Source organism: Rhopalosiphum maidis, chromosome 3 (assembly GCF_003676215.2).
Source record: "Rhopalosiphum maidis isolate BTI-1 chromosome 3, ASM367621v3, whole genome shotgun sequence".
Taxonomy (NCBI): Eukaryota; Metazoa; Arthropoda; class Insecta; order Hemiptera; family Aphididae; genus Rhopalosiphum; species Rhopalosiphum maidis.
Genome location: NC_040879.1, coordinates 15,029,585 through 15,040,417, shown reverse-complemented (window position 1 = coordinate 15,040,417; position 10,833 = coordinate 15,029,585). Strand labels below are relative to the sequence as shown.

At 27.8% G+C, this 10,833-nt stretch overlaps 1 pseudogene; it reads right to left on the bottom strand.

Moving 5' to 3' along the window:
• Positions 1-2,254: 2,254 nt before the first annotated feature.
• On the bottom strand, positions 2,255-4,382 carry LOC113559972 (annotated as a pseudogene).
• Between the last annotated feature and the right edge of the window lie 6,451 nt (positions 4,383-10,833).

Genomic DNA, 10,833 nt, shown 5'->3' with positions numbered 1-10,833 from the left:
AAATTCAAGAAAATGCGAAAGGGTGTCACGATCGACTCAAATTTATCTCGCAATCGACCGGACTAAATCTGTAGGTACCTAAAAAAGTACCTATGCTATACCTATAGGCTATAATACCAGGCTAAGTACTTTATTCTTTATTGTTATATAATATAGAACATGAATTTATTAATTTAATGTAATAAGTTAATTTGTTAAGTATTAATAAAACCTATACATATGTATGTTAATTTTCATTACAGACTTATAATACATAAAATTACTTATAATTCATAGTATATAACTACATGTATAATACATTATGAATACATTCCTGTCTTCCGTTGATAGTTCAAAGTTTTATCTAAATATTTCTAATAATTATTAAATACTATACAGCTGTGATTAATTACTTATGTAAACAGAACGCGTATATTATACAAAAAAAAAAGGAAGTCTATAAATCATTGTGCATTGACCAGTAAACAGTAAACATTAGACGACTTTAGTTTATACATAATTAACACCTTGTTTACAATTCGACAAATAAACATCCGTCAATTAAATTAGACTTATAAGTTCGTTCCCATTATTATCCTTAACATAACTGATCAGATCCACGACATACAAAAATTACCCGTCAATAATAAAGAAACGTCTTTTTTCATTGTTTTGAAATCTATGCATAAACATACGAGTTACAACCCAAATACTATATTGATCCGTATAATCATTAGAAAGCTTGTAGGGTAGGTACATCATTGTGTGGTATGGGTACTGGTATTATTATGTCGTTACACATAATAATATGATATTTACATTTTATATCCAATAATCACTAGTATATAATATTATCTATGTATTATAATAGATTATTGTATTACGCATTATAAAAGCTCTAATAAATCTTTAGTCGACCCGTTGTCCGCCGCGGTGCTGCCCGTATCCTAAGCCCGTTCAATAGGAACATTACATTTTTTAATCCCAGCCCACCAACCGGTATTCCGTACCGTCGTTTCGTTATCGTATCAAAACAATAACTATAATTATGTCATTATTACGCAGTTGGATTGCTTATCTGGGAGGTTTAGTTACGGTTAAATCGATTTTCGCCGATGATAACTGACATCTTCACTTACGTGTTAACACATCATTCGACTTTAACATTTTCTACTACAATACAACATTAGATTTCCGACGTCAGGACATTGATATTATCGAGGTGCACCCGTTGACGACTTACAGCTAGACAATCAATTACCATTTTTGGTACCTATGCATTTATAATTTTTGAATTAAAAAAAAAGCACCGGGTAAGCGTCAGACTTTTACACCAAATGATAACTCATAACTCATAAAAATGGTAATAAACTTCATTACAATATGTTTTAATGACTGATTACTAGACACCCGAGTATTATTTCCAACCGAATTTTCAGTGAAACGATTTTCACTCGACTATCTTGAAGGTGCCGAAGGCGGCTTCTACAACGCCTATGTTCAAAGTACACCAGCCACTAGTTTTTTATAAAAAGATTCACAATAATATGATTAACATAAAACAATACATTTTTAAACTAAATTAGAATTCAAAATTTTTGTATAGATATACCTCAAAATTAAAATTTATAAAATTTATAATATTAAATATTCATTAAAATTAAAATTAATTATTATTTTATTCTCAACATTTATAAAACATTCCAAGATACTATAAAAAGAAAACATAGTACTCCCAAATCCCTGAAATATTCTCAATTATTCAAATATCGCTTTTTTTTAACTTTGTTAAATGTTGCTTAATTTTTACTTTTATTAAATATGAAAATACAAGTATGGAATACTTATACTATATTATACAGCATGGGTCACCAAATGGCGGCCCACGAACACATTTTATCCGGCCCGCAGACAAATAATAAATAACACATATTATGACAACATTATATTTGTTATTATTGTAAATTATTATTTTTGTTAAATATTATTAGTTTTTAAATAATGTAAATATGTATTTAGAATTTTGATGGCCCGTGACAAATTTTCAGATCCCTATACGGCCCTTCAAAAATATTAATTGGGGACCCCTGTTATACAGTTTATCTACTTATTACCTACAGTTCGTATAATCGTATAGAACTACTTTTTTCTTTTAATTATTGTGTATATTATACATTGCGTAAACCGTTAACCATCTGTGGATCGCGAAAAAAAAACCCATATTATATTGTTATGTTTTTTTTTATTAATAATAATGAATCATATGCAAATACAATTATTGTAAGAGATTAAGAAGTTCTTCTCGTTTCAGTTTACCGAATAAAGATCTAGGCACGTCGTCTACAAATATAATACCGCCACGCAGTCTCTCGTAGTCTTTTACTCTATCTGAAAAATATTTATCAAAATCTTGACAAGAAACTAAACACATTTCGACGTGACAAATTATTATCCATGAATGTAGAATCCTACCATTGACATACGATACGAGTACGTCGGGTGCCACTTTTGACTTTGACAACTCCTATCAACAAATCCCCATGAACACTGTATTTGCCCATCACTCGGGCATCGAGTACGGTAGGATGACTTAATAAAACGGTTTCTATGTCGATCGGAGCGATCTATGAACATTTATATAATATATATTATTATGTAAGTATATGTAATGGCGCGATTTAAAGAATATCACACGGTTTTCGATCAAAATTCCAAATCGAATAGCTATTCGGTCCTTGTAAATCATCAACTCTTTAATCGGACCGACAATGATCAAACAGCAATCGTCCGTATAGTATCCAACATCACCGCTCCTGCACCAACCGTCCTCGTCGTACGGACGAATCGTTTTCTTCATGTCGCTGTTGACATATCCCATCATGTTGGACACCGATTTAATACGAATTTCGCCTTCAGTATTTGGCCAACACATTCGCCAGTTTCCAAACTAACGATCAAAAACGACGTTTAAAACATTATTATTATTATTATTATTATTATTATTTAATAACCACGACACACAATTTTTTTTCGACTAACTTTGATTTTTATACCAGCCGCTGGTCTCCCGACAGATCCGTCTCTGACGGTACTTATACCCGAATCCATCGACCAAACCGCTATAATACCCTGTTCAGATGCGCCGTACCCTTGTTTGATCGGTATTCTTCCCCGCAGTAAATCGTTTACCACTGTCACTTGTAAATCAGCTCGCATCGGAGACCCGCTAACTACGCATGTCGTTATACTCTGGGTATTATATTTGCCGTTTGACAGGACATCATTTCATTGATAGTAGCTACACCGGTCATTAAAAATGTTGGCTATATAACACATAAACATAGGTAAATCATATCGTATAATAGGTATGATATTCTATTCTATGACGCACTATTATGTTACGCGTGTATATGTAAAGTATATATATATAGAGTATGTATTCGATTTAGCGTTATCTATAACCTAATTTTACATATTAAATATATTGTAACTTAAAAGATATAAGCGGTTATTTAATGTTGGTAGTAAAGTAGGAAAAAATAATAGTGTTTACTGCTTACTTTAAATTTGTCTATTGAATCAAGTATTTGTTCAGTGGTTGAATTGGTCGAGAGAATAATAGACTTAGTTTGTCAAAATGAATACCGAACATCATTAATAAAATTTCCGCGTACCAATATATAGGAGAAGTGATTATAAATTTGTTTTCAATAGGTCCTTCCATTAATGACCTTTAAATTAGCCATATTTTTTTTTAAACTCATGCATTGATCTCACTGACTTATTTAATTTAAACACTCACCGCTTGAACGACATTAAAGCTGATTTCATAGCGTCGTCAGACAAATAAATTGATGAGCGCTATAAAGACACATATAAAACATCGTTAATGACAAATAAAACGTAACAAATCAAACTATATAATATTGTACGAAATCAAATCATTACTATTACTTTTTCTTAAACCGTGATCCAACGCAGCTATAGTCGCTTCGATCAAAAGCCCAGCTAACATAACTACTTGCGCTTCGTACGAGCCATAGTCTGTAATCATTACGACGTCTCTGTGTCCAAAATCATGATTTTTAAATGCAGTAGCCATTGCTAAATCGTTTTTTTTTCAATTTTGGATAACCGTTATCTTTACCGTTGGAACATTCGAGCTGTATACATTGATTTGATAAACATTAAAATATAACAATACTAAAATACATAATATATATATATATTATATTATAAATGCATGTAAAGAACTATATATGTGATGCGTATGCATCGTACAATATCAAATAACTTACACCAAAAAGACCTTCGTTGTTATTCAATTGATCTACAAACATTTCTGCAATTGTTTTATTGTGCATAATCACTTTTGGTCCAGATATATGTATATGGAATGCCATTTTTGTAAATGTTCAAAAAGGTTACGAGTAATTACACGAAAATTTGAAAGAACCTCATATTTATAGACAAACTGATCGCGTGTTTACATATTTTTGACCTGTGGACCTGTAGTTTTATTATATTTAATACTTTTGCAAATATTATAATCTGTCTATTTGTTAAATCATTATACATTTGAATTGATATTTCAGGACAATTAAGTGTAATATTCTCATGTAAAATTTTTTTGAAAGCCAGTGTTTCTATTAATTGTTTGCCGTTCCTCAAATCTAGAAGTAATAATAATTGATAAGTATATATTATTATTTATATATATATTCTATATTAAAAGGTACTAAAGCACAATTATTATTGTGGAGTTCAGCAGTTGACACAACAGCACAATACTTTACATTTAATTAATAATACTTTGTCTAACAATACGAGGTGATTCTTTATCACAAACCACTTATTATTTCCAAAAGTATTCATGTTTTTAAAAACATTTTTTTACATACTTTCAAGTTGTTAAAAAAATCAACGTTTTTATTAAAAAATTATATTTTTAAATATTTTTTATCCTTAAATTTTTTTTAAGTTTTTTAAGTTTTTGAAGACACCATAGAGTTTTAATTTCATATTCCAAAGCAGAATAATTTTTTGAGTATTTTAATACATAAAAATCGAATTTAGAGCAAGTATTTTATGAGTTATACGTATTTAAAGTTTAGACAAGTGGAGTAGTGAACAAACATTATGCGAGTAGCCATAATCACTATCACTCCACTCCGCGCATCAAAACTTTAAATACTAACAACTCATAAACTACTCGCCCTAAATGGCTAAATGTATCGATATACTCAGAAAAATATTCTGCTTAAGAATATGAAATTAAAACTCTATATTGTCATTAGAAAAAGTAAACAACTTAAAAAAAATTAAGGATAAAAAATGTTTAAAAATATATTTTTTCAAAAAAACCTTGATTTTTTAACAACTTGAAACAATGTAAAAAATAGTTTCAAAAACATAATTACTTTTTGAAATAATGAGTTGTTTATGATAAAAGAATCATCCTGTTTAATAATATAACATTATGTAAATACTAACCCCATTTTTTTTTTTGATTTTTTTTTATACTACCTATTTATCTTTTCAATATTTCAATATAATATTTACATTGTGATTACATTTTTATGTGTATTGTGTATACAAATCGGAATGTGTCGAGTAGGGAGCAGTAGGCTACCTATCTATACATTATTTAAAATACCCTACCATCGAACAAATCGTTAGATATTAAGTATTGACATAGTCATATGAGACGTGAATGTAAATTATATATAGTCAACACTGTAGACCAACGCACTGTTACAAAATCTAACGTTAAATATATAGAAACTTGCAAACTGAAAAATTTTATAATATATCAATATATCCGCTCTATGCCTCTATCACCAATAATACCATATATATATATATATACATAAAATACATAGTTATGGTAATGATTAATAATTAATATTGAAGTAAGCAGTTCTCTGTTAATCATTACCATTGTTTTAATTATACATTTATATAGATACCTAGTACAAGTCTATAACACTCTAAACTCGGTATATTATATTGTTTTTATAATAAATGTTATTTTTATTATACATAAAATAAATGTCAGCGAAATCTTAGTGTTCGTGGCCTGATTAATCTTTCAAGTACTTACATTAACCGTTTGTTCGAATTTTATCTTATTTACAACAATTTCTAAATCCTAATGACGTATAATATTGGTATGATTACAGTTTTAATAAAACTATTTTTTATATTATAGGGTACCTACCTAATTAGGTTACTTATATAATTTAAAAATTTAATATAGATATAGGTAATTACATATTTAATTTCTGATAATCCGGATAGATAATTTCAATAAATTTAGATTCGAATTATTTTATGGAGAGCGAGAGCTAAAAAAATGTTTTGCTAAAATTAGATGGTTAATACTTAACATAAAAATTTTATTTTCCGGTCACTCAGATAGGTAAAAAGTAAAATACTAATATGAAAATGTGCTAAATGAAAATAGAATAACTATACAAATATTATTATCATAATTTATTCAGTATTTTATATATATAGTAAACAAAGAGTAATGAATACTTAATAGATATGTCCAAGTATTATATATCTATACTATCCACATAAAATGTTATATTATGTATTAAAAATCGTGACAAAATAGATAGGTATGATGACAACTTAATTTTTACGCACCATCCCGTGCGTTCCCTGTCAACAGTGTAGTTCGCCATCTCTCATTGGTCCTCAATAATATCGGTTTTTATCATTATTTTTAATATTCATAAACAAAATCGCGTTATCCTTATAAATCGACATTTTGTATTTTTGTCATGTGCTCTATAGAAGTTATATACCTATATAATATAAATGATAATAATATTATATAATATTTCATTAAATCAATAAATTACATACCTTTGATACAATTTTAATAATGTAACAAATAATAAATTGATTATATAAGTTGGTAATATTATAATTGTGTACCATAAATTGTTAAATAGGTCTAAATCAATAAATTATTAACTTGAGTTATAACTGACAATTGTAATATTCACGTATAGTAAAGTGTACTGTATAATGTGTATATGGCGGCAAAGCGATTACGGCATCATGTGTATTGTGTATTTTTTATTAACTATGGCTTGCTAAATAATTGTGTAAATATTTTTAATGGTATTTCTGTTTTCATCTCTTTTGATAAAAAATATTTTTTAGTGTTTTTGTCCTAAATCTTAGTATTAAGTAATTAGAATAGGTGCATATTTCTTACAGAAACAAATAAAAACTATCGATAACGTTTAATAGTTTGAATCGCACCATCTTGTCACTCATTTTAATAATTATTCGATTCATATATTTTTTTCGTTTTTTGATATATGTGAAATTGTTCCAAATCGAATGCTTTACATACAATTTTTTTCAAAATCATACTCGTAAACAGATGGCAGATACACAAGTACCCGATATAAGACAAAGTATAAAATTATAAAATATAGGAAAAACTGTGTCGTAGATGATATTATTAGTGTTGTATATGTATGTATATTGTTAGCGTATAAATCTATTTTTATTTTGAACAAACACACACGGGGCCGACTGTGACAAACACCACACCACACCACAATCATTTTGTGCCACATTCCTATAACAAGCAGAACACATTTCAAGACTGCTGTGAGCCTGTGAATAGGTCAAACACCAAGGTTATGTACATGGAAATTATATACAGTGGGCGCCTGCATTCTTCACATAAAAACATAATACACAAAAAGTTTTAATGCGCAGTTGAGATCGGTGTTAACCTTTGGTGAGAAAAGAATGCCTACCCGAAATATATTCGCCTGACCTTGCGGTGCATTATAATTCCACTCATGTTACAATATGGGTAGGTATTATAATGGTACCCATCGAACCACACTTAATGTATAATAAACGAAGGCATTTCCGCTCTATTAACACATAGTCAAATGTACATTTTCTTTTTCATCATATAAGGGCATGCGATTTAAAAGATACCACATTCGTATGTATTATATTATTAAATCCAATATTAATTATTTTTGATCGAAAAAATACTTTAGAAGACACCCGCCTACTTATTATTGTCATATAAATAATATGTCCATTGTCCATTGGTGTCTATACTGAATGTTAACAAACACGTCCCCTCTGGGACGCCACTGCAGACTTCCTCGAAAAATGTCCTATTATACAATGGTGTTGAAATAACAGCCCATCCTGGTGATTGATTTTCGAACACACGAAACAATAATGCATACTATGTGTTCATACAATTAAATGCGTATACAATACCTACATCCGGCCGTTAGCTTGACATTTTTTCTTAAAAATATATTCTTTTTTCACGTGTAGAAAAAATACAGATTGTTTCATTAAACAGAATGAAAGCAGATATATACTGGACGTGTATTAAACACACTTTCGGTTTTTCGTTTAATTTAAAATCATATGAACTGTTAATCACGGAATAGAAATATTAAAACGTACCTATTATATTTTTAATATTCTGTAGATCAGAAATGGTTATTATATAATAATAATATGTTTACGTTTCAATTTTTAAAGTATGTATAATAAAATCGTCTAGTGCGATTGGGTAATATCAATATATTTATATCGTATACATGTTTAAATGGTTTTAAGCCAACGGTCACAGTGATGAGATAATTCTCTACGAGATCTGAAAACTTTCGAATATAATATGTTGTATATATATTATACAGGTATTATGAATAGTGAAGACTATAGAGATATTTATAGTCTTAATGATGGGTATTTAACTTTTATCTAAAGTGATTGTGGCTCGTCTGAAAAACCCTATGGGCTATGGTATAGTCGACATGGTCGTGAAAAAGTAACCCAATCTGATATGCGTTATCGTTCGGTGCTTGTCATTTGACAGTTGTACCTGTACTTATATACTCTACCAGTCAGCAGTTAATATTATTTTATATTTATTTCATTGCGTACGGAATTTCAACAGTCAACATATTTTGTCTTTGGTAAGTATGATAATTAGTTAAATTAAAATGCCTAAAAAATCTTACAAGTTAGTCAACGAATTGAGTAGAAGTCAACGAGTAGTAGTAGTTACAGTAATAGTAACATAACTTATTGTAATTTGACTAATACTACTCAGGTCACTAGTAGTTCCATTCCAATAACTCCAAATCCAATATAATATATAATGTAGGTAATGAATATAATAATTTATAATATATATAATAATACTCACCAGTTATATTTTTAATTTTCTTTGATGATACATGAAGTACATTTTATGTTTAAAGTTTATTTTATTATTTTTATATTGGATTATAAAATATAAATATAAATGAAAATATTGATATTCCAATAGGTTATTTAATGATCAATATTTTATATCTATATTCTTTAAAATGTGTATGCTATATGAGAGTCAATAAATAATTATTTTAGTTGCATTTGTTTGATTAATTTTAATAACCGCACATATTTCAAAATCATTGTTAAAATACATATTTAAAAAGATAATTTTTTATTATATTATATAATATAATTATAATTGTTTTATTGACTTGTAATGATTGCTTGCTAAACACCAGAAGATAATAATAATAATTATTATCATTGGGTTAAAATATTCACTGAATATTTAAAATTATTAATAACTGAACATTAACTAACATTATGATAATATTGATATGTTGTTAAGATAATATGAAATCAGCAGCCAAATAATTTTGTAGTAATTTTTCAGTAACGTGTACAAATATTATCATAGCATTTATGAAATGTTTTACTAAATGTTAGTGTTTTATAATTAACAGCCTTAAACTATTTCAAGAATATTATTTTTCTGTCTGAGATATAACACATTTACAATAATCTTAGTTTAATTGTTTATTTAAGTATCCACATAACACAATAAAAGTGGATAATTTGAATTCTTATTTTATTTATCATATAGTAGTAGTCAATAATATTACTTAATTGTATTTGTTTATTGCATTCTACGTTTAGTATTTTTATTAGTTTAAGTTGAAATATTATGTTTAAGTCTCCCAAATTTGATTATCTAAAAAAACAAAAATATTCAAACCAATAAAAGTATCAATGTAATATATTGATATAAGTGATTCCATAATTGGATGTTTTGTAATGATTATGAAATTGCATTGGATTTGTTCGCAATATGTCTAATATCATTTGGAGAAAATTCTATTAAGCGTTTTACTTTTTTTGCTGCTAATTTACGTTTTTTATACTTTTATTTACATTTAATTATTTTTGTGATGTATGTATTATAAGTTACAGAGCTGTGGTCTTTCCTCCTGTTGTGTGTGCAAAAGTGGTAAAACAGCATAGATAGAATTATTTTTTTGTAATAGAAACAGATAATAATTTAGCATAATATATTTAACTGGCCACAATGCTACATGTTCCTATGTGAAAGTCTTGCGACTTGAAAGGTGCCTAAATATGATCATGAACATGGAAGAGAGTAAAATAATTTTTTGATCAAATATTCATTACAAACAACGACATAATCATTAATATCTTTGTTATAAAAAATATTTTCTATTATGATTTTTCCATTGTTTACACCACAGCAATTATTTGCTTTATTTTGTACTTCAAATGTCATTCCATTAAATTTCAAAATTGAGTATTGACAAACTGTACAACTTTTAATAAGAGGTCCAGAGACACAAACTTTTAAAAAAAAAATTCAGCTTCAATATTACTAATATTTAGGTTAATTCCATAATTTTCTAATGGATTTTGTGTAATGGTTTATCATCCTTTTGGAGTAATTTTTTTAACTATTGCAAATAGTTTTCAAAGGAAAAACAACTGAAGTTATCTAAGCAACTAAATTTTTTAACA